This window comes from Bubalus kerabau, chromosome 10 (genome assembly GCF_029407905.1).
Source record: "Bubalus kerabau isolate K-KA32 ecotype Philippines breed swamp buffalo chromosome 10, PCC_UOA_SB_1v2, whole genome shotgun sequence".
NCBI classification, from domain to species: domain Eukaryota; kingdom Metazoa; phylum Chordata; class Mammalia; order Artiodactyla; family Bovidae; genus Bubalus; species Bubalus kerabau.
In genome coordinates this window covers 72,901,128-72,918,771 of record NC_073633.1, presented here as the reverse complement: position 1 = coordinate 72,918,771, position 17,644 = coordinate 72,901,128, and the positions used below count along the sequence as shown (strand labels likewise).

The following is a 17,644-nucleotide window of genomic DNA, read 5'->3' as shown; positions in this document are numbered from 1 at the left end:
AATATATTTTAAAACTACAGTAATTAAAAGTGTGGTACTGGTATAAAGACAGATGTGTAGACCAATGGAAGAGAATAGAAAGCCCAGAAAAAAATCCATGCATATATAGTGAATTGATCTTTGACAAGAATACCAAGAATATACAATAAGGAAAAGATACTCTTCAATAAATGGTGCTAGAAAAACAGGGTATCCATATGCAAAAAAATGAAATTGGACCTCTACTTTACAGCATACACCAAAAATCAGTTCCAAATGGATTAAAGACTTCTATGGCATTTCCCTGGTAATCCAGGTTAAGAATCCGCCCGCCAGTGCAGGGGACATGGGTTTGATCCCTAGACTGGGACAATTCCATAAGTTGGGGGCAGCTAAGACCACGTGCCACAACTATGGAAGCCCACATGCCCTAAAGCCCATCCTGGGCAACAAGAGAGGCTACCACAATGAGAAGCCCATGCTACGACTAGAGAGTAGCCCCCACTCACCCCAACTGGAGAAAGCCCATGCTTAGCAAAGAAGACCAGCACAGCCATAATTAAATAAGTATTTTTTTAAGTTCCAGAACCATGAAGTCTTTCCCCCATGCAAATCATGCAAGTGCATCCAGAATAACATGGAGCCCACAGAGCATGGACCCAACAGTCCACTGATTGCTCAGGATCAGGTTCCTGCTGAGTCAAATCTCCTGGCACCCAGGTGCCCAGAGCTCTGACTTGGGCTGAATGTAAGTTCAGTAACCACAATAGGAAAGAAGAAAAATAACAGAGGGAGCCCTTGACATGTGAAATAAAAAGGAACCAATAATACTCTGCCCTCATTCACAGACACCTCGGTGTGCTCCAAAACGACCATTCCAAATATTAAATAGGAATCTTTGTTTGGAGATTGGCTCTGATGTGCCCATTAAATCTCAGTCTGAAGCCTTTTCTGCCTATTCCTCCCACAGAAGTCTCATAATGCATGGCTCTGGGCCCACAGCTCTGTATCATGGTGCTTTATCACATTGAAGGATGATGCTGAACAACAACAATACTACCCAAGACTGTGAGTGTGGTTGGACAGATTAATGGAAGGTCTGTATTTTGGTCTGTGGCTGTGGTCGCTGCTTGCAGCTCTGCCTCTCAAGTTGCCCATTTCAATTCAAATTAAGCAGCGTTTCTGACTGTGTGTGCCAACATGCCATGCATGCAGCTGCTGCCTTCCATCCGTCACAGCCCAACTTACCCCACTCAAGTTCCAGGTCAGCATTTTCCTGATTGCATTCCTTGTCCCCGTCATGCTTTGAGCTGCCCTACTTCCAGCCATTCATCACCCAGCAATTGTTGCTGTTAGCTGTCTTTCTCACATGACCAGTCCTGCAAAGTATACCAGACAGGAAGGCCAGAGGGCTGGCTGCAAGCCAGGATGTTGCCCAGGCTTCTTTAATGATCTGAAATATCATAGATAAATGCCACTAGTGAAATCTGTGCTGAAGCTGAAAGCAATACACGAGGAGATTGAAGGCCTAGCTCTTTCTCTACAAAGGTAGAAAGCATCCTCCATTCCATGCTTGGGCTGCTGTATGGACTAGTGCTTAAGTGCTCAGGCTTTAGAGTCCAAATGCAGGGGTCTGCTACAAACTTGAGAGCTTACTTTAGCTATGCTCAGTTACATAACTCTTAGGGTCATTGCAAGAGCTGAATGAGTTAATTTATACAGAGCAATTAGAACAATGCCTGTCACATTAAGAATCCTGTAAGGGTTTGCTATTGCTATTTTCCCACTCACTCAGCTTAGTATGCTTAGGTTGACCACTTGGGATTATTTATTTACTCCTCAGATCAATTTTAGTGAGTGTTTATGAGTGTCCAGACCCTGTGCACAGCAACCCAGCTCCTTTACAGTAAGCCTTGTCATGGTAATCTGGAAGCCCTTTTGCAATCACAGATATGCTACTTACCATGGAAGCAATAAGACCTCAGGAAAGAAACCACTGACCAGAGACTGGCAGGTCTCTAAGAGCCTTTCTTGATTTCCTTGCACATAGCACAGCCTGGGCTTCCCAGGTGGTGCCAGTGGTAAAGAACCAGCCTGCCAGTGTAGGAGATGTAAGAGACATGGGTTCAGTCCCTGGATTGGGAAGATACCCTGGAGGAGGGCATGGCAACCCACTCTAGTATTCTTGCCTGGAGAATCCCATGGACAGAGGAACCTGGTGGACTACAGTCCACGGGGTTGCAAAGAGTCAGACATGACTCTTTGGATGCGCTCAGCACAGCCTACGAAGAACAGAGGCAGAGGATATGGAAGGCACAACATCGACTTAAATAGATGCTCTTCCCCTTCCCCAAGGACTTTCCTGGTGGCTCAGACGGTAAAGCGTCTGCCTACAATGTGGGAGACCTGGGTTCAATCCCTGGGTTGGGAAGATCCCCTGAAGAAGGAAATGGCAACCCACTCCAGTATTCTTGCCTGGAAAATCCCATGGATGGAAGACCCTGGTAGATCCCCTGGAGAAGGAAATGGCAACCCACTCCAGTATTCTTGCCTGGAAAATCCCATGGATGGAAGAGCCTGGTAGGCTACAGTCCTTAGGGTCTCAAAGAGTCGGACACAACTGAGCGACTTTCTTTTTCTTTCTTTTCCCTTCCCCAAACTTCCCATTCACCCTGGAACTTGGACGTTTTCTCAGGTACAGGAAGAGGCTGGAGGGAGGACAGGAGTAGATGAAGGGGGAAGTGTAGAGGAATCCTGCATATGGCCTAGATTATCTTTCCAGTCAGTGCGACAAGATGAAAGTTCTAAATAGAATTAACTTGATTTAGAGAAAATTACTGGGAGAAGGCAATGGCACCCCACTCCCGTACTCTTGCCTGGAAAATCCCATGGATGGAGGAGCCTGGTAGGCTGCAGTCCATGGGGTCGCTAAGAGTCGGACACGACTGAGCGACTTCCCTTTCACTTTTCACTTTCATGCATTGGAGGAGGAAATGGCAACCCACTCCAGTGTTCTTGCCTGGAGAATCCCAGGGACGGTGGGGCCTGGTGGGCTGCCATCTCTGCGGTCGCACAGAGTCGGACACGACTGATGTGACTTAGCAGTAGTAGCAGCAGAGAAAATAACTAGAGTAAAGCCTATGAAATTGCTGATGTTTCACAGTTTTGACTTACAAAACATAAATTTCATATGGTTCATCCTATAAAAGTTACACGCCCCCACGCCCGAGGCCAGGGGCGGCAGCCGGGAGGAGCAACCCATGCCCGAGGCAGGGGCGGCGACAAGAGGAGTTACCCGGAGCCATGGCTGCGGGGGTGCAGGAGGGCCTAGAGGAGCTATCCCACATTGAAGGTCAGGAAGGGCAGCGGTGAGGAGATACTCCTCGTCCAAGGTAAGGAGCAATGGCTGCGCTTTGCTGGAGCAGCCGTGAAGAGATACCCCACGCCCAGGGTAAGAGAAAGCTAAATAAGACGGTAGGTGTTGCAAGAGGGCATCAGATGGCAAACACACTGAAACCATACTCACAGAAAACTAGTCTATCTAATCACACTAGGACCACAGCCTTGTCTAACTCAATGAAACTAAGCCATGTCCGTGGGGCAACCCAAGACGGGCAGGTCATGATGGAGAGATCTGACAGAATGTGGTCCACTGGAGAAGGCAATGGCAAACCACTTCAGTATTCTTGCCTTGAGAACCCCATGAACAGTATGAAAAGGCAAAATGATAGGATACTGAAAGAGAAACTCCCCAGGTCAGTAGGTGCCCAATATGCTACTGGAGATCAGTGGAGAAATAACTCCAGAAAGAATGAAGGGATGGAGCCAAAGCAAAAAGAATACCCAGCTGTGGATGTGACTGGTGATAGAAGCAAGGTCCGATGCTGCAAAGAGCAATATTGCATAGGAACCTGGAATGTCAGGTCCATGAATCAAGGCAAATTGGAAGTGGTCAAACAAGATATGGCAAGAGTGAATGTCAACATTCTAGGAATCAGCGAACTGAAATGGACTGGAATGGGTGAATTTAACTCAGATGACCATTATATCTACTACTGTGGGCAGGAATCCCTCAGAAGAAATGGAGTAGCCATCATGGTCAACAAAAGAGTCCGAAATGCAGTACTTGGATGCAATCTCAAAAACGACAGAATGATCTCTGTTCATTTCCAAGGCAAACCATTCAATATCACAGTAATCCAAGTCTATGCCCCAACCAGTAACGCTGAAGAAGCTGAAGTTGAATGGTTCTATGAAGACCTACAAGACCTTTTAGAACTAACACCCAAAAAAGATGTCCTTTTCATTATAGGGGACTGGAATGCAAAAGTAGGAAGTCAAGAAACACCTGGAGTAACAGGCAAATTTGGCCTTGGAATACAGAATGAAGCAGGGCAAAGACTAATAGAGTTTTGCCAAGAAAATGCCCTGGTCATAACAAACACCCTCTTCCAACAACACAAGAGAAGACTCTATACATGGACATCACCAGATGGTCAACACCAAAATCAGATTGATTATATTCTTTGCAGCCAAAGATGGAGAAGCTCTATACAGTCAGCAAAAACAAGACCAGGAGCTGACTGTGGCTCAGACCATGAACTCCTTATTGCCAAATTCAGACTTAAATTGAAGAAAGTAGGGAAAACCACTAGACCATTCAGGTATGAACTAAATCAAATCCCTTATGATTATACAGTAGAAGTGAGAAATAGATTTAAGGGCCTAGATCTGATAGCTAGAGTGCCTGATGAACTATGGAACAAGGTTCGTGACATTGTACAGGAGACAGGGATCAAGACCATTCCCATAGAAAAGAAATGCAAAAAGGCAAAATGGCTGTCTGGGGAGGCCTTACAAATAGCTATGAAAAGAAGAGAAGCAAAAAGCAAAGAAGCAAAGGAAAGATATAAACATCTGAATGCAGAGTTCCATAGCAAGAAGAGATAAGAAAGCCTTCTTCAGTGATCAGTGCAAAGAAATAGAGGAAAACAACAGAATGGGAAAGACTAGGGATCTCTTCAAGAAAATCAGAGATACCAAAGGAACATTTCATGCAAAGATGAGCTCGATAAAAGACAGAAATGGTATGGACCTAATAGAAGTGGAAGATATTAAGAAGAGGTGGCAAGAATACACAGAAGAACTGTACAAAAAAGATCTTCACGACCCAGATAATCACAATGGTGTGATCACTGACCTAGAGCCAGACATCCTGGAATATGAAGTCAAGTGGGCCTTAGAAAGCATCACTATGAACAAAGCTAATGGAGGTGATGGAATTCCAGTTGAACTATTCCAAATCCTGAAAGATGATGCTGTGAAAGTGCTGCACTCAATATGCCAGCAAATTTGGAAAACTCAGCAGTGGCCACAGGATGGAAAAGGTCAGTTTTCATTCCAATCCCAAAGAAAGGCAATGCCAAAGAATGCTCAAAGTACCACACAATTGCACTCATCTCACACGATAGCAAAGTAATGCTCAAAATTCTCCAAGCCAGGCTTCAACAATATGTGAACCGTGAACTTCCTGATGTTCAAGCTGATTTTAGAAAAGGCAGAGGAACCAGAGATCAAATTGCCAACATCCGCTGGATCATGGAAAAAGCAAGAGAATTCCAGAAAAACATCTATTTCTGCTTTATTGACTATGCCAAAGCCTTTGACTGTGTGGATCACAATAAACTGTGGAAAATTCTGAAAGAGATGGGAATACCAGACCACCTGATCTGCCTTTTGAGAAATTTGAATGCAAGTCAGGAAGCAACAGTTAGAACTGGACATGGAACAACAGACTGGTTCCAAATAGGAAAAGGAGTATGTCAAGGCTGTATACTGTCACCCTGCTTATTTAACTTATATGCAGAGTACATCATGAGAAACACTGGACTGGAAGAAACACAAGCTGGAATTAAGATTGCCTGGAGAAATATCAATAACCTCAGATATGCAGATGACACCACCCTTAAGGCAGAAAGTGAAGAGGAACTCAAAAGCCTCTTGATGAAAGTGAAAGTGGAGAATGAAAAAGTTGGCTTAAAGCTCAACATTCAGAAAACGAAGATCATGGCATCCGGTCCCATCACTTCATGGGAAATAGATGGGGAAACAGTGGAAACAGTGTCAGACTTTATTTTGGGGGGCTCCAAAATCACTGTAGATGGTGATTGCAGCCATGAGATTAAAAGACGCTTACTCCTTGGAAGGAAAGTTATGACCAACCTAGATAGCATATTCAAAAGCAGAAACATTACTTTTCTAACAAAGGTCCGTCTAGTCAAGGCTATGGTTTTTCCTGTGGTCATGTATGGATGCGAGAGTTGGACTGTGAAGAAGGCTGAGCGCTGAAGAATTGATGCTTTTGAACTGTGGTGTTGGAGAAGACTCTTGAGAGTCCCTTGGACTGCAAGGAGATCCAACCAGTCCATTCTGAAGGAGATCAGCCCTGGGTGTTCTTTGGAAGGAATGATGCTAAAGCTGAAACTCCAGTACTTTGGCCACCTCATGTGAAGAGTTGACTCATTGGAAAAGACTCTGATGCTGGGAGGGATTGGGGGCAGGAGGAGAAGGGGATGACAGAGGATGAGATGGCTGGATGGCATCACTGAATCGATGGATGTCAGTTTGAGTGAACTCTGGGAGTTGGTGATGGACAGGAAGGCCTGGCGTGCTGTGGTTCATGGGGTCACAAAGAGTCGGACAGGACTGAGCGACTGAACTGAATTGAACTGAATGCTCCTTCACAAAATAGGTTTATTCAAAAACAGAAAGACAAGGTCTCCAGAACTTCTCAGTAAAATTCACTCAGTTGTGTCTGACTCTTTTTGACTCTGTGAACTATAACCCACCAGGCTCCTCTGTACATGGAATTCTCCAGGCAAGAATACTGGAGTGGGTTGCCATTCCCTTCTCCAGGGGATCTTCCTGACCCAGGGATAGAACCCATGCCTCCAGATTCTTTGCTGTCCCAAAGAGACCCCAGAACTTCTCAGAGACCACAGTAAATGGTGGGCTGTCTTCCTTGCCAATTTCTTATCCTTGGTAAATCTTTTGAGTATCCTCGTCTGGTTGGATCCAGAATATAGATTACCCATTTTTAAATTATTTTAGAATAATTTTATTGTTCCACACACTCACAAATACCACAAAAAGTACTAACTGGAATTGTATGGAATTTATACATAAATTTGGTGGGACTTGATATCTGCACATTATTGAGTCTTCCCACTTATGAGCATAATATATCTTTACATTTAGTCAGTCCTTTATGCCTTTCAATTAAGTATTATAATTATCTCCATAGAAGTCTTTCACATCTTTTGATAGATTTGTTCTGAGGTACTTTGTAGTTTTTGTTGTTCATTTTTTGAAATTATATGTAATTTAATTAAATATTATATATTTATTTTTTAAATTTACTTATTTTTAATTGGAAGATAGTTGCTTTTCAAAATTCTTTTGGTTTCAGCCATACTTCAACATGAATCAGCCATACGTATACATATGTCCCTTCCCTCTTGAAGCTCCCTCCCAATTACACGTTTTTAAAAGGGTGATTCTATATCACCAGTATTACAACCATTCCATCTAAAGTGAGTACCAAGACATGTCCCACACATCTTAGAAACAGATACACCCAATGTCCTAGCAAATTCATCTGGAAATTTATATGAAGAATATAATTAAATATACATAACGATTTAAACACAAAGGTTGTATAATATTAGTGAGAGAACAACAACTAGGATGATTCAAGTGGGATTAATTTACAAATGCGTGAATAGTTGCAGGAAAAGCACAGCGACGGTGTAGGATCCAGCGCCTCTAGCAGCAGACCTGTCAGCATTCAGTTCCGTTCAGTCCAGTCGCTCAGCGTGTCTGACTCTGCGACCCCATGAATCGCAGCACGCCAGGCTTCCCTGTCCATCACCAAATCCCGGAGTTCACTCAGACTCACGTCCATCGAGTCAGTGATGCCATCCAGCCATCTCATCCTCTGTCATCCCCTTCTCCTCCTGCCCCCAATCCCTCCCAGCATCAGAGTCTTTTCCAATGAGTCAGCTCTTCACATGAGGTGGCCAAAGTACTGGAGTTTCAGCTTTAGCATCATTCCTTCCAAAGAACACCCAGGGCTGATCTCCTTCAGAATGGACTGGTTGGATCTCCTTGCAGTCCAAGGGACTCTCAAGAGTCTTCTCCAACACCACAGTTCAAAAGCATCAATTCTTCGGCGCTCAGCCTTCTTCACAGTCCAACTCTCACATCCATACATGACCACAGGAAAAACCATAGCCTTGACTAGACGGACCTTTGTTGGCAAACTAATGTCTCTGCTTTTGAATATGCTATCTGAAGGCAATGGCACCCCACTCCAGTACTTTTGCCTGGAAAATCCCATTGATGGAGGAGCCCGGTAGACTGCAGTCCATGGGGTTGGAAAGAGTCGGACACGACTGAGTGACTTCACTTTCACTTTTCACTTTCATGCATTGGAGAAAGAAATGGCAACCCACCCCAGTGTTCTTGCCTGGAGAATCCCAGGGACAAGGGAGCCTGGTGGGCTGCCGTCTATGGGGTCACATAGAGTCAGACACGACTGAAGTGACTTAGCAGCAGGTTGGTCATAACTTTCCTTCCAAGGAGTAAGCATCTTTTAATTTTATGGCTGCAGTCACCATCTGCAGTGATTTTTGAGCCCAAAAAAATAAAGTCTGACACTGTTTCCACTGTTTCCCCATCTATTTCCCATGAAGTGATGGGACCAGATGCCATGATCTTCGTTTTCTGAATGTTGAGCTTTAAGCCAACTTTTTCACTCTCCTCTTTCACTTTCATCAAGAGGCTTTTGAGTTCCTCTTCACTTTCTGCCATAAGGGTGGTGTCATCTGCATATCTGAGGTTATTGATATTTCTCCTGGCAATCTTGATTCCAGCTTGTGCTTCTTCCAGCCCAGCGTTTCTCATGATGTACTCTGCATAGAAGTTAAATAAGCAGGGTGACAATATACAGCCTTGACGTGAACCAGTCTGTTGTTCCATGTCCAGTTCTAACTGTTTCTTCCTAACCTGCATACAGATTTCTCAAGAGGCAGATCAGGTGGTCTGGTATTCCCATCTCTTTCAGAATTTTCCACAGTTGATTGTGATCCACACAGTCAAAGGCTTTGGCATAGTCAATAAAGCAGAAATATATGTTTTTCTGTCAGCATTAGGCCCAGTAAAAAGGGACAAGGGAGGATGGTTAGGAGAACTGGAGAGAAAGGCTTGTGTAGGGTTGGCCATCTTGAGGATAGTGACTTTCAGTCAAGGAGAAAAGCCAGCTCTAGGAGACCTGACAAGGAAGGAGCCACGATGAATACTCTGATCTCACTCTTGTCCTTCCTTCCAGTCTCCTGCTGGGGCTTTGTGTTATCTGAACCTAACAGAAGCCAGAGGGCAAAGGAATCAGTTAATGTACTTCCTAAACAGAGTGGAGCTGAGAGGAGAGAGGAGGGTAGAGGGTAAATCTGGAGGAATAAATAAGAGAAATCCAGCATAAAGATATTCATTGCATCATTGTTTATGACATAAGATTAGAAATAGTATGAATGTGCCAAACTAGGGAAATTTTTTAACAATTTAAGGTGTATAAATATACCAATGAAGTACTTTGCAACCATTACAAATATTGATGTTAAAAAGCTTACAAAGCAGTCTGTATAACATGCCTTAGTAGTAATAGTACTCAGTTGCTCCCTTGTGTCCAACTTTTTGCAACCCCATGGACTAGAGGCTGCCAGGCTCCTCTGTCCATGGAATTTCCCAGGCAAGAATACTGCAGTGGGTTGCCATTTCCTTCTCCAGGGGATCTTCCTGACCCAGGGATTGAACCTGCATTGACAGGCAGATTCTATACTACTAAGCCATTGGGGAAGCCCCATAACATACTTTACCTTTTGTTTCAAAAAAAAATATGGACATAATTTTTATATGTGTATATACACACATACAACACATGCATACACATTCATGGAAAAAAGGCTTAAAGAATATGCACCAAAATGTTAATGATGGTTAGGGAGAGTAGAGTTACAGATAATTTTATGTAGGTGGGTTTTTTAAACAAGAAAAATTTAATATAAGAAAAATTATTAATTATAGCAGGGGATTGGAGCAACAAGAATTAAGCTAGTAAGAAACAAAGAGAATTCTAAAGAATATAAGAAGGGCAGAGATAAGGAGCAGCCACAACCCCAAAGTCTGAGACAGAAGACTCAAGGACCCTCCCTACTCCTCACCTCCACATTTGACCACAGGATGGCAGGGAAGTTACTGAGCTATTGTGCTCTCAAAACTTACTCAAAATCTGTTCTGTAGGGTTCTGGGGAGAAGAACCCTACAAAGCCACTGGAGGGGTCAGGTGGGGCTGGTAGGGGAAACTTTTGGCCACAAGAGTCTGCCAAGGCAGTACATTGGAACAAGGGAGGAAAACCCCTTCCTATCTACATGGAACCTCCAGCTCTCTGTACTGTTTAATTCATGTGCCAGCTGGCAAAGGAAAAATACATCTCTCCATTTTTGCAGAACAGGTAATGAAGTATGAATTTGAAGCTGAAAGGCAATGCATTGATAACTGGCACTCACTCCAAAATCTGCCATCTAAGGGTAGTTCTTATGAACACACACAGATCTGTGTGTTTATAATCTGTTGTTTTCTTGTTGTAGATGCTGTGGGCATCTTTCTATGTCAATAAATATAGATCTACGTCAACATTTTTCATTGCTGAACAATATATGTACACTTTGTTTTATATAATTTATTTCCCATTGGTAAACATTTGAATTGTATCCTACTTTTACTTTATGAAAAATATTGTGTACTTTTAAAAATACCTTTTAAAATAATTATTTTTTAAATATTTATTTTCTCATAATAAAATACTGAAAGTTAAATTGTTAGATTAACAGTTCTGTGTTAAATTCATGTGGGTATCTGTTGGATGCATTATTTGATTTAGTAAAAAGTACATTTTTCATTTCATACATTTCTCAAGAATGCGTGAAAAAGATGTAACTCAGACATCTGATCCGGAATCCGAGTTAAATAAGGTCAGATACCATTGTGGTTCCAGGAAGAATTTCTCTGAGAGCTGTGTATTCTGGCCAAGAAAGAGAATTGTCAAAGATGGCACTTACTCTGGCTTTTTACTAAAATAACATACAGTATTTTTTAATTAATCACCTTTATTTCTTAGAGCAGTTTTATTTAGCTTCACAGCAAAACTGAACCAAAGCACAGAGAGTTTCCATGTACCCCCATCCCCACACATGCACAACCTTCTCCACAGTCAACTGTGCTCACCAGAGTGGGACATTTGTTACACTCAGTGAATCTAAGTGGACATATCATGTGTGCGTGCTAAGTCACTTGAGTCGTGTCCAACTCTGCGACCCTATGGACCACAGCCCACCAGGCTCCTCTGTCCATGGGATTCTCCAGGCAAGAATACTGGAGCAGGTGGCCATGCCCTCCTCCAGGGGATCTTCCTGACTCAGGGACTGAACCCGCATCTCTTATGTCTCCTGCATTGGCAAGTGGGTTTTCTATCACTCCTGCCTCCTGGGAAGCCCCCAGTGGATAAGTCATTATTACTCAAAGCCCACTCCTGGTGTTGTACATCTGTGAGTTTTGACATAAGGTTTATTTTACTTGCTAGTATGCATTTAAGTTTTCTCCTTGTCTTTGCCTGGCTTGATAGCTCCTTTCTTTTTAATATTTCGTTGTCTGGTTGTACCAATTTATTTATCCATCTTCGTGCTTCCAAGTTTTGGCACTTATGAGTAAAGCTGCTATGAAACACCCATGTGCAGGTTTTTTTGTGGACATAAGTTTTTGATTAATTTGGGTAAATACCAAGGAGAGCAGTTGTTGGATCGTATGCTAAGTGTATTTTGTTCCATCAGAAACTACCAAGCTGTCTCCCAAAGTGCCTGAATCATTTTGCAATTCCACCAGCTATGAATTAAAGTTCTTGTTGCTCTACATTCTTACCAGCATTTGGTGTTGTCAATGTTTTGGATTTCGGCCACTCTAACAAGTGTGTAATGGCATCTCATTGCTGTTTTAATTCTCTAATAATATTGAATTTCTTTTCATGTGCTAGTTACCATCTGTATATCTTCTTGGTAAAACATCTGCTAAAAGCTTTTGCCCATTTTTAAATCAGGTCTTTTGTTTTCTTATTGTTGAGCTTTAAGACTTTCTTATATATTTTGTATAATAGTCCTTCATAGATGTATCTTTGGCTAATATTTCCTTGTAGTCTGTGGTTTGTCTTCTTATTCTCTTGACTGTGTCTTTCATGGAGCAAAAGTTTTTATTTTTAATGAAACTCAGCTTATGAGTTGTTTCTTTCATGGATTATCCTTTTGGTGTTGTATCTAAAAAGTTATCATCACCCAAAATCACCTAGGTTTCCTCCTATGTTGTCTTCTAGGAATTTCAGAGTTTTGTGTTTCACATTAAGGTCTGATCCATTTTTTGTTAATATTTGTAAAGAGTGTAAGGTCTGTATCTAGATTATTATTATTATTATTTGCATGCAGATGTCTCGTTGTTTCAGCACCATTTGTTGAAAAGACTTTGTTTTTGCTCTATTGTCTTTGCTCCTTTGCCTAAGAACAGTTTGTTTTAGTTATGTTAGTGTACTTCTTGACTCTGTCCTGGTCCATTGACCTATTTGTCTATTTTTTTTTCTTACCAACATGCACTATCTTGATTAGCATAGCTTTATCATAAATCTTGAATAGGATACTGTCAATCCTCCAACTTTGCTTTTCATTTTCAATATTATGTTGGCTACTCTGAGTGTTTTTCCTCTTCATATAAGTTGTAGAATCAGCTTGTCTATATCCACAAATAACTTGCTGGGATTTTGTTTGGAATTGCATTGAATCTATAGATTAAGTTGGGAAGAACTGACCTCTTGACAATTTGAGTCTTCCTATCCATGAATATAAAATATCTTCATTTATTTTGTTCTTCTTCGACATTATACACAGTTTAGCAATTTTTCTCATAAAGATGTTGCACATATTTTGCTATATTTACACCCAAGTTCTTTATTTTGATGGGTGCTCAGGAAAATCATACTGTGTTTTAACTTTTAATTATACTCATTACTCATATATAAGAAAGTGATTGATTTTATATATTAATCTTGGATCCTGCCCCTTTGCCATAATTGCTTATTAGATCCAGGATTTTTTTTTTCTTGCTTAACTTTTCCAGCAGAATAAAATAGTGTTGTTTTACTCCTATTCTCCAGCAAAGCCACCTCCCAACCTTATTAACTATTTCAGATCATCTGGATAACCCTAGTCAATTTTCAAATCTCATTAAATACCTCCTCTTTATAGACTCCTTCCCTAGCCCCTAGATCAGTTTAAGAACCCCTTGCTTTATGTTCTTACAGATCCTTTTTCTTATCATAATACTAATGCTTTACTTTATTAATTAAAATTGTCTGCCTGCTGCTGCTGCTGCTAAGTCACTTCAGTCGTGTCTGCCTGACTACAGTGTAAAGTTCATTGAGGTTAAAGACCTTGTCTGCCCTGTTCGACGCTGATATATAGCATAGACTCTCAGTGAAGGTTTGTTGAACAAATGAACAACCTCCATTCCAATCACCATTACAAACAACAAAATCAATATCTGAATTATCCTGTATCTATCACTCAGAATCAAATCAGGAAACTGAAATCCCATGGAGTATTTGAAGCAGAAGGAATCTGCTATCGTGAATTGGTAACACAGGAGTTGGAAATGGCTGAGAAGACCAGGGAATGGGATGTAGACAAACACTGTCATCTGCCATATCACTAAACAAAGGATGTGGTTGCCCTCAAGCCATCAGCCACTGCAGCTACCCCCAAATCAGCGCTCTGAGAAGGGATTCAGGATACTGACCCTCAGTCATTTAGGTGAATATCAAAGGAATGATTTCAATGATCCCAGACTCTTCCATCTTCCTACACAAGTGTTAGTCACTCAGTCATGTCCGACTCTGCAACCCCACAGACTGCAGTCCACCAGACTCATCCATAGAATTCTCCAGGCAGGAATACTGGAGTGGGTTGCTATTTCCCTCTCTACCAGGCAAGCGCCTATACAAAGAAAGGCTCTAAATTCATTAACTTGAAATTTCCAGTTTTCTTTAGTTAACAGTAATCTTTTGATGTTCCTAGTTTTGGGTTGTTGTTGCAAAACTCCTATATAACCTGGCTCCTTCCTTACCTCTTCAGAGTAGTCCCTAAGAACTTTGTCAGAAGCCATCTTCCATGCTTAAGTCCTCAGCAAGCCCACTGAATAAAACATAATTCTCAACTTCTACACTGTGCTTTTTTTTTCCAGTGACAGGAAAATATCTGAGATAATAGCAACAGCAGGAAGCCCTTAGACACTCAGGCTGGAGGAACAAGAGGAAAAACTGACATTACAGAACCCAGGGGGCCCAGTTATGTGGGCCTCAAGTCCAAGTATGGTACAGCTCAGCTGGGTCCACTGTTTGCTGCTGCTAAGTAGCTTCAGTCGTGTCCAACTCTGTGCAACCCCAGAGACAGCAGCCCAGCAGGCTCCCCCATCAGGGAGCAAACAGTGGACTCAGCTGAGCTGTTTAGAGTCTTTTAAAGCCTAAATCAGGGGGTTGGCAGGGCTACATTTGTTTGTGCAGACTCTGGAAATGAATTTACTTCCACAGTCATTCAGTTTGTTGATAGAATTCAGCTCCATACAGGTGTAGAACCCAGGTTACTGTTTTCTCACCGGGTATCAAACAAGAGTGATTCTCAACTTATAGAGGCTCCCCACATTCCTTGTCTCATGGCTTTCTTCTTCCATCTTCAAAGCTCACAGTAGCAGATCGAGTCTTCCTCACACTTCCGAACTCTCATGCCCCTTCTGATTCTTCTGTCCTCGTCCCAGTAAGAGATAATTCTGTTTTTAAGGTCTCATGTAATTAGAGTGAGTCCACTTTGATAATCCAGGATAATCTCCCCATCTCAGGTCCATAATCTTAATTATGTCTACAAAGCCCTTTTGCTGTGTAACATTTGATGTTATAAAAAATGTATTTCATTCAACTCTAGTTGACTTACAATGTTGTGTTCATTTCTTCTGTATAGCAAAGGATTCAGTTGTATGTATATTTGCATTCTTTTTCATATTCTTTTCCATTATGGTTTATCTCAGGATATTGAATATAGTTCCCTGGGTTATACAGTAGGATGTTGTTGTTTATCCATTCTATATATAATAGTTTGCATCTCCAAATTCCAAACTCCTGTTCTATCTCTCTCCCACTGCTCTTCCCTCTTAGCAACAACAGGCCTATTCTCTATGTCTGTGTAACATTTAATACTTCTACATGTTCTGGCAATTAGAGCATGGGCATCTTTGGGGGCCATTATTCTGCCTCTCACTGGCTAAACTCAGCTAGAATATAATATAAGGGCCTAGGAAATAGGCCTACAAAGCAGAAAAATGAGGACTACATCTGAAAGCAAACAGGCTTAAGATCATCATGTTTTAAGATAGCACTTTTTCTTCTCAAACTAGGACTGACGTAACATAATTGGACAGTTATCTAATTGCTGTCAAAAATAATGAATTTGGCCCATTTGCCATAAAAACAAAATAAAACCATCAGTGATAACACACCCTGCAATGAGATTAATTCAAATATAAAGCAATTGTCAATTGATTTCCATTATCCTTCCAACCCTGTTTCTCAAATGCAGGCCAGTTAAAATTTCTATCTTCTGCAGAGAAACATGGAGATGAGGTCTAGATTAGACAGTGAAACCGGAGACAATTAGAGTCTTGAGAAGTACAGAGGTTGAAAGGGAGTCCTTTTGTGTATAGTGTGTTCTTGATTCAATGTCCCATCAAGATAAGTGCCAACTAACCCAGAGGTTCCTGGAATCTTTGCTGCTATCCCAGAAGGCTCAGCCCATCACAGGACCCAGCATTGTCTCCAGGAATATCTGTGTTAATAAGCTGCCTCTAGTAGCCTCAGATATGCAGATAACACCACCCTTATGGCAGAAAGTGAGGAAGAACTAAACAGCCTCTTGATGAAGGTGAAAGAGGAGAGTGAAAAAGTTGGCTTAAAGCTCAACATTCAGAAAACTAAAATCATGGCATTCAGTCCCATCACTTCATGGCAAATAGATGGGGAGACAGTGGAAACAGTGGCTGACTTTATTTTTCTGGGCTCCAAAATCACTGCAGATGGTGATTGTAGCCATGAAATTAAAAGATGCTTACTTCTTGGAAAGAAAATTATGATCAACCTAGACAGCATATTAAAAAGCAGAGACATTACTTTGTCAACAAAGGTCTGTCTTGTCAAGGCTATGGTTTTTCCAGTGGTCATGTATGGATGTGCGAGTTGGACTATAAAGAAAGCTGAGTGCCAAAGAATTGATGCTTCTGAACTGTGGTGTTGGAGAAGACTCTTGAGAGTCCTTGGACTGCAAGGAGATCCAACCAGTCCATCCTAATGGAGATCAGTCCTGGGTGTTCACTGAAAGGACTGATGTTGAAGCTGAAACTGCAATACTTTGGCCACTTAATGCGGAGAGCTGACTCATTTGAAAAGACCCTGATGCTGGGAAAGATTGAGGGCAGGAGGAGAAGGGGACGACAGAGGATGAGATGGTTGGATGGCATCACCGACTCAATGGACATGGGTTTGGGTAAACTCCGGGACACCTAGCGTGCTGCGGTTCAGGGGTCACAAAGAGTCAGACACGACTGGGCGACTGAACTGACTGACTGACTGAGGTGATAACAGACTTCAACAGGGACCAGGATAGTCTGAGATTGCCCAACTGTATTCCGAGAACTTTCAGTTTCCTTGTTCTGTATTGCTCGCCCTGGATCATTTCATTAACCACATTGTAACAAGATTGTGCAATTATGTACAGCTCAAGTTTTTGGAACCTGAAAGTCAGAGAAGGGATGTTTACAATATTTTTAAAGTTAAATTAACATTTTGGGTAAACATTCTCCAACATTTTCTTGCTTCTTATTAACAAACCTGTATGGCAACAATATCTAAAAGGGAACTTCAGAGATGTCCCTGGTGGTCCAGTGGCTAAGACTCCAAGGTTCCAATGCAGGGGGCCCGGGTTTAATCTCTGGTCAGGGAACTAGCTGCCACATACCGCAGTTAAGAGTTCTTATACCCCAGCTAAAGATCCCACATGCTACAACAAAGACTGAAGATCCTGAGTGCCTCAGTGAAGACCCAGTGCAGCCAAATAAATAAATAAAAATTTAAAAAATAAATAGCAAGGAATTTCAATTTCCCTTTGAAAGTGTAACACTTCAACATTTTTCCTGGCTGCTAAAGATTGATTTATTTTCTAAATTTAATTTCAAAATTTACACATGACAAAATGTATCTTCTTTGGTATACAGGTCTATGAATTTTGATAAATAAAGTGTATAACCACTGTCACAATCAAGATTCAAAACAGTTTCATCATTCCAAAGAACTCCTTTTGTCTGCCCATTTGTAATCAACCTCGCATGACCCCTGGAAACCACTCATGTGTTCTCTGTCTCTTTTAAAGAATGTCACGTAAATGGAATTGGATGGCATATAGACTTTTGAGTTTG

The 17,644-nt window shown here is 41.7% G+C and overlaps 2 long non-coding RNA genes across 2 annotated transcripts in view; one reads left to right on the top strand and one right to left on the bottom strand.

Annotated features, from left to right (window-relative positions):
* The window catches only part of LOC129621563 (uncharacterized), a 100,899-nt gene that overhangs the window by 11,203 nt on the left and 72,052 nt on the right, over positions 1-17,644 (bottom strand). The window lies entirely within an intron of this gene.
* LOC129621564 (uncharacterized) overlaps positions 3,312-17,644 on the top strand; it is a 40,013-nt gene continuing 25,680 nt past the window's right edge. The window contains exons 1-2 of the long non-coding RNA XR_008699441.1: positions 3,312-3,430; positions 11,013-11,067. This is a non-coding gene — a long non-coding RNA (uncharacterized LOC129621564). The remainder of the gene's footprint in view (positions 3,431-11,012; positions 11,068-17,644) is intronic.